Here is a 7,500-nt window from a genome sequence, read left to right as displayed (position 1 = left end):
TCAAAAATTCCCCGCCCCCCCCTCAACACACACCACACCACCCCTCCCCCCCCCCCTCAAAAATCCCCCCCCCCCCTCAACACACACCACACCACACCACCCCTCCCCCCCCCCTCCAAATTTTGCCCCCCCCCCCCCCCAAAAAAAAATTGGGCCCCCCTCTCAACACACACCACACCACACCACCCCTCCCCCCCCCTCCAAAATTCGCCCCCCCCCCCCTTCAACACACACCACCCCACCCCCCCCCTCAACACACACCACACCACCCCTCCCCCCCCCCCTCAACACACACCACACCACCCCTCCCCTTCCCCCCCTCGAAATTTCGCCCCCCCCTCAACACACACCACCCCACCCCTCCCCCCCCCGCCCCAAAAATTCGCCCCCCCTCCAAATTTTGCCCCTTCCCCCCCCCAAAAATTCGCCTCCCCCCTCAACACACACCACACCACACCACCGCTCCCCCCCCTCCAAAATTCGCCCCCCCCCCCCAAAAAATTTCCCACCCCTCCCCCCTCAACACACACCACCCCACCCCCCCCCCCCCCAACACACACCACACCACCCCTCCCCCCCCCCTCAACACACACCACCCCACCCCTCCCCCCCCCCCCCCCCCCCCGCCCCCAAAAAATTCGCCCCCCCCCCCCCCCCCAACACACACCACTCCACCCCCCCCCCCAAAAAAATTCGGCCACCCCCCTCAACACACACCACACCACACCACACCACCCCTCCCCCCCCCCAAAAATTCGCCCCCCCCCCCCTCAATACACACCTCCCCACCCTTCCCCCCCCCCCCTCAACACACACCACACCACACCACACCACACCACCCCTCCCCTTCCCCCCCTCCAAATTTCGCCCCCCCCTCAACACACCCCACCCCACCCCTCCCCCCCCCTCCAAATTTCGCCCCTTCTCCCCCCCAAAAATTCGCCCCCCCCCTCAACACACACCACACCACACCACCCCTCCCCCCCCCTCAAAAATTCCCCCCCCCCTCAACACACAAAACACCACCCCTCCCCCCCCCCTCCAAATTTTGCCCCCCCCCCAAAAAATTGGCCCCCCCCTCAACACACACCACACCACACCACCCCTCCCCCCCCTCCAAAATTCGCCCCTCACCCCCCTCAACACACACCACCCCACACCTCCCCTCCCCCCCCCAAAAATTCCCCCCCCCCCCCCCCCCCCAAAAATTCCCCCCCCCCCCCCCCCCCAACACACACCACCACATCCCCCCCCCCTCAACACACACCACACCACCCCTCCCCCCCCCCTCAAAAATCCCCCCCCCCCCCCTCAACACACAAAACACCACCCCTCCCCCCCCCCCCTCAAAAATCCCCCCCCCCCCTCAAAAATCCCCCCCCCCCAACACACACCACACGACACCACCCCTCCCCCCCCCCCCTCCAAATTTTGCCCCCCCCCCTCCCCTCCCCCCCCCCCTCCAAATTTTGCCCCCCCCCCTCCCCTCCCCCCCCCCCCCTCCAAATTTTGCCCCCCCCCCCCCCCCAAAAATTCGCACCCCCCCCCTCAATACACACCTCCCCACCCCCCCCCTCAATACACACCTCCCCACCCCCCCCCTCAACAAACACCACACCACCCCTCCCCCCCCCTCAAAAATCCCCCCCCCCCTCAACACACACCACACCACACCACCCCTCCCCCCCCCCCCCAAAAATTCCCCCCCCCCCCTCAACACACACCACCCCACCCCCCCCCTCAAAAATTCCCCGCCCCCCCCTCAACACACACCACACCACCCCACCCCCCCCCTCAAAAATCCCCTCCCCCCTCAACACACACCACACCACACCACCCCTCCCCCCCCCCCCCTCAACACACACCACACCACACCACCCCTCCCCCCCCCCCTCCAAATTTTGCCCCCCCCCCCCCCCTCAACACACACCACACCACACCACCCCTCCCCCCCCCCCTCAAAAATCCCCCCCCCCCCAACACACACCACACCACCCCTCCCCTTCCCCCCCTCGAAATTTCGCCCCCCACTCAACACACACCACCCCACCCCTCCCCCCCCGCCCCCAAAAAATTCGCCCCCCCCCCAACACACACCACCCCACCCCCCCCCCCCCAACACACACCACACAACCCTTCCCCCCCCCCTCAAAAATTCCCCGCCCCCCCCTCAACACACACCACACCACCCCTCCCCCCCCCCCCTCAAAAATCCCCCCCCCCCCTCAACACACACCACACCACACCACCCCTCCCCCCCCCCCTCCAAATTTTGCCCCCCCCCCCCCCCCCCAAAAAAAAATTGGGCCCCCCTCTCAACACACACCACACCACACCACCCCTCCCCCCCCCTCCAAAATTCGCCCCCCCCCCCCCCCCCTTCAACACACACCACCCCACCCCCCCCCTCAACACACACCACACCACCCCTCCCCCCCCCCCTCAACACACACCACACCACCCCTCCCCTTCCCCCCCTCGAAATTTCGCCCCCCCCTCAACACACACCACCCCACCCCTCGCCCCCCCGCCCCAAAAATTCGCCCCCCCTCCAAATTTTGCCCCTTCCCCCCCCCAAAAATTCGCCTCCCCCCTCAACACACACCACACCACACCACCGCTCCCCCCCCCTCCAAAATTCGCCCCCCCCCCCCCCCAAAAATTTCCCACCCCTCCCCCCTCAACACACACCACCCCACCCCCCCCCCCCAACACACACCACACCACCCCTCCCCCCCCCTCAACACACACCACCCCACCCCTCCCCCCCCCCCCCCGCCCCCAAAAAATTCGCCCCCCCCCCCCCCAACACACACCACTCCACCCCCCCCCCCCCCCAAAAAAATTCGGCCACCCCCCTCAACACACACCACACCACACCACACCACCCCTCCCCCCCCCCAAAAATTCGCCCCCCCCCCCTCAATACACACCTCCCCACCCTTCCCCCCCCCCCCTCAACACACACCACACCACACCACACCACCCCTCCCCTTCCCCCCCTCCAAATTTCGCCCCCCCCTCAACACACACCACCCCACCCCTCCCCCCCCCCCTCCAAATTTCGCCCCTTCTCCCCCCCAAAAATTCGACCCCCCCCTCAACACACACCACACCACACCACCCATCCCCCCCCCCCACCCCCCTCAACACACACCACCCCACCCCCCCCCCCAACACACACCACACCACCCCTCCCCCCCCCTCAAAAATTCCCCCCCCCCCCCCCCCTCAACACACAAAACACCACCCCTCCCCCCCCCCTCCAAATTTTGCCCCCCCCCCCAAAAAATTGGCCCCCCCCTCAACACACACCACACCACACCACCCCTCCCCCCCCTCCAAAATTCGCCCCTCACCCCCCTCAACACACACCACCCCACACCTCCCCTCCCCCCCCCCAAAAATTCCCCCCCCCCCCCCCCCAAAATTTCCCCCCCCCCCCCCCCAACACACACCACCACATCCCCCCCCCCTCAACACACACCACACCACCCCTCCCCCCCCCTCAAAAATCCCCCCCCCCCCCCCCCTCAACACACAAAACACCACCCCTCCCCCCCCCCCCTCAAAAATCCCCCCCCCCCAACACACACCACCCCTCCCCCCCCCCCCTCCAAATTTTGCCCCCCCCCTCCCCTCCCCCCCCCCCTCCAAATTTTGCCCCCCCCCCCCCCCCCCCCCAAAAATTCGCACCCCTCCCCCTCAATACACACCTCCCCACCCCCCCCTCAACAAACACCACACCACCCCTCCCCCCCCCTCAAAAATCCCCCCCCCCCTCAATACACACCACACCACACCACCCCTCCCCCCCCCCCCCCAAAAATTCCCCCCCCCCCCCCTCAACACACACCACCCCACCCCCCCCCCCCCCTAAAAAATCCCCTCCCCCCTCAACACACACCACACCACACCACCCCTCCCCCCCCTCCCCCCTCAACACACACCACACCACACCACCCCTCCCCCCCCGCCCTCCAAATTTTGCCCCCCCCCCCCCCCCCTCAACACACACCACACCACCCCTCCCCCCCCCCCCTCAAAAATCCCCCCCCCCCCAACACACACCACACCACCCCTCCCCTTCCCCCCCTCGAAATTTCGCCCCCCCCTCAACACACACCACCCCACCCCTCCCCCCCCGCCCCAAAAATTCACCCCCCCTCCAAATTTTGCCCCTTCCCCCCCCCAAAAATTCGCCCCCCCCCTCAACACACACCACACCACACCACCGCTCCCCCCCCCCCTCCAAAATTCGCCCCCCCCCCCCAAAATTTCCCACCCCTTCCCCCTCAACACACACCACCCCACCCCCCCCCCCCCCCCAACACACACCACACCACCCCTCCCCCCCCCTCAACACACACCACACCACCCCTCCCCTTCCCCCCCACCAAATTCCGCCCCCCCCTCAACACACACCACCCCACCCCTCCCCCCCCCCCCCCCCCCCCCCCCCGCCCCCAAAAAAATCGCCCCCCCCCCCAACACACACCACCCCACCCCCCCCCCCCCCCAAAAAAATTCGGCCACCCCCCTCAACACACACCACACCACACCACACCACCCCTCCCCTTCCCCCCCTCCAAATTTCGCCTTCCCCTCAACACACACCACCCCACCCCTCCCCCCCCCCAAAAAATTCGCCCCCCCGTCCAAATTTCGCCCCTTCCCCCCCCCAAAAATTCGCCCCCCCCCTTCAACACACACCACGCCATACCACCCCTCCCCACCCCCGCCCCCCCCTCAACACACACCACCCCACACCACCCCTCCCCCCCCCCCCCTCAACACACACCACACCACCCCTCTCCGCCCCTCAAGAATCCCCCCCCCCCCCCCTCAACACACACCACTCCACCCCTCCCCTTCCCCCCCTTCAAATTTCGCTCCCCCCCTCAACACACACCACCCCACCCCTCCCCCGCCCCTGCCCCCAAAAAATTCGCCCCCCCCCCCCCAACACACACCACCCCACCCCCCCTCAACACACAAAACACCACCCCTCCCCCCCCCCCCTCCACGTGGCGTCATGGAGGGCGTCATGGAGGGTGGGTGGGTGTGTTAAGGGGAGGGGAGCACGTCGCGTCGTGTCAGGCCATGGGGCGCGGGGGGGGGGGGGGGGGGGGGGCATTGCGTTGGGTGGGTGTGTGTGTTAAGGGGAGGGTGGCACATCGCATCGTGTCGTGTCATGGGGGGGCGGGGAGGGGGGGGATGCGCGTCGCATCGTGTCATGTCATCGGGGGGGGGGGGGGGGGGGGTGCGTCGCATCATGTCGTGTCGTGGGTGGGGGGGCTGGGGTGGGGATGTCATGGGGGGGGGGGGGCGCGGCACGTCGCGACATGGTGTGGTGTGTGTTGAGGGGGGAAGGGGGGGGCGCGTCGTGTCGTGTCGTGTCATGGCGGGGCGCGTCGCGTCGCATCGTGTCATGGGGGCTGGGGGGGATGTCATGGGGGGGCCGAATTTTTGAGGGGGGGGAGGGGGGGGGGTGGTGTGTGTTGAGGGGGGAGGCGAATTTTTGAGGGGGGGACGTCATGGGGGGGGCGCATCGCGTCGTGTCGTGTCATGGGGGATGGGGGGATGTCATGGGGGGGGGAGGGGGGTTGTCATGTTATGTTGGGGAGGGGGCGCGTCGCGTCATGTCGGGGCATGGTGGGGGGGAGGGGGCATCGCGACACCCCGCGTCACCCCCCACGACACGGCACACCCCCCCACCCCACCCCACCGCACCCCCCTACGACGCGGCGCCTTCCCCCCACCCCACCTCGAAAAACCCCGCTCCATCCACAGCACCCCACCACTCCTCCAAAAACCAGGCTCGACCCACCGTGCCCCGCCTCACTCCCCCACGACACGGCGCACCCTCCACCCCACCGCACCCCCCCACGATGCCCCCCGCACCCCACCTCCAGAAACCCCGCTCCCTCCACACCACCCCACCACGCCTCCGAAAACCACGCTCGACCCACCCCACCTCGCGTGAGCCCCCCCACGACACGGCACACCCCCCACACCCCACCGCACCCCCCCACGACACGGCGCACCCCCCCACCCCCCCTCACCCCACGTCGAAAAACCCCGCTCGACCCACCCAACCCCGCGTCACTCCCCCATGACACGGCACACCCCCCCACCCCACCGCACCCCCCACGACGCCCCCCCCCCCCCCGCACCCCACCTCGAAAAACCCCGCTCCCTCCACGCCACACCACAAATGCCTCCGAAAACCCCGCTCGACCCACCCCACCCCGCGTCACCCCCCCACGACATGGCGCACCCCCCACCCCACCGCACCCCCCATCGACGCCGCCCCGCACCCCACCTCGAAAAACCCCGCTCCCTCCATACCACCCCACCACGCCTCCGAAAACCCCGCTCGACCCACCCCACCTCGCGTCAGTCCCCCACGACACGGCACACCCCCCACACCCCACCTCCGAAAACCCCGCTCCACCCACCCCACCTCGCGTCAGCCCCCCACGACACGGCACACCCCCCACACCCCACCGCACCCCCCCACGACGCGGCGCATATCCCCCCCCCCCCCGCACCCCACCTCGAAAAACCCCACTCGACCCACCCAACCCCGCGTCACTCCCCCAGGACACGGCGCACCCCCCCACGACGCGGCGCATATCCCCCCCCCCCCCCCCCCCCCGCACCCCACCTCGAAAAACCCCGCTCGACCCACCCCACCCCGCGTCACCCCCCCACGACACGGCGCACCCCCCCACCCCACCGCACCCCCCCACGACGCCCCCCCCGCACCCCACCTCGAAAAACCCCGCTCCCTCCACGCCACACCACCACGCCTCCGAAAACCCCGCTCGACCCACCCCACCCCGCGTCTCCCCCCCACGACACGGCGCACCCCCCCACCCCACCGCACCCCCCCACGACGCCCCCCCGCACCCCACCTCGAAAAACCGCGCTCCCTCCACAGCACCCCACCTCTCCTCCAAAAACCCCGCTCGACCACCCCCACCCCGCGTCACCCCCCACGACGCCCCCCCGCACCCCCCCTCGAAAAACCCCGCTCCCTCCACAGCACCCCACCACGCCTCCGAAAACCCCGCTCGACCCACCCCACCCCGCGTCACTCCCCCATGACACGGCGCACCCCCCCACCCCACCGCACCCCCCCACGACGCCCCCCCGCACCCCACCTCGAAAAACCGCGCTCCCTCCACAGCACCCCACCTCTCCTCCCAAAACCCCGCTCGACCACCCCCACCCCGCGTCACCCCCCACGACGCCCCCCCGCACCCCACCTCGAAAAACCCCGCTCCCTCCACAGCACCCCACCTCTCCTCCAAAAACCCCGCTTGACCACCCCAACCCCGCGTCACTCCCCCATGACACGGCGCACCCCCCCACCCCACCGCACCCCCCCACGACGCCCCCCCGCACCCCACCTCGAAAAACCGCGCTCCCTCCACAGCACCCCACCTCTCCTCCCAAAACCCCGCTCGACCACCCCCACCCCGCGTCACCCCC

The sequence above is a fragment of the Lygodium microphyllum genome, chromosome 16, assembly GCF_053477565.2.
Source record: "Lygodium microphyllum isolate KBCC chromosome 16, Lygodium_microphyllum_v1.1.10, whole genome shotgun sequence".
NCBI lineage: Eukaryota > Viridiplantae > Streptophyta > Polypodiopsida > Schizaeales > Lygodiaceae > Lygodium > Lygodium microphyllum.
This window is presented reverse-complemented; position numbering follows the sequence as displayed.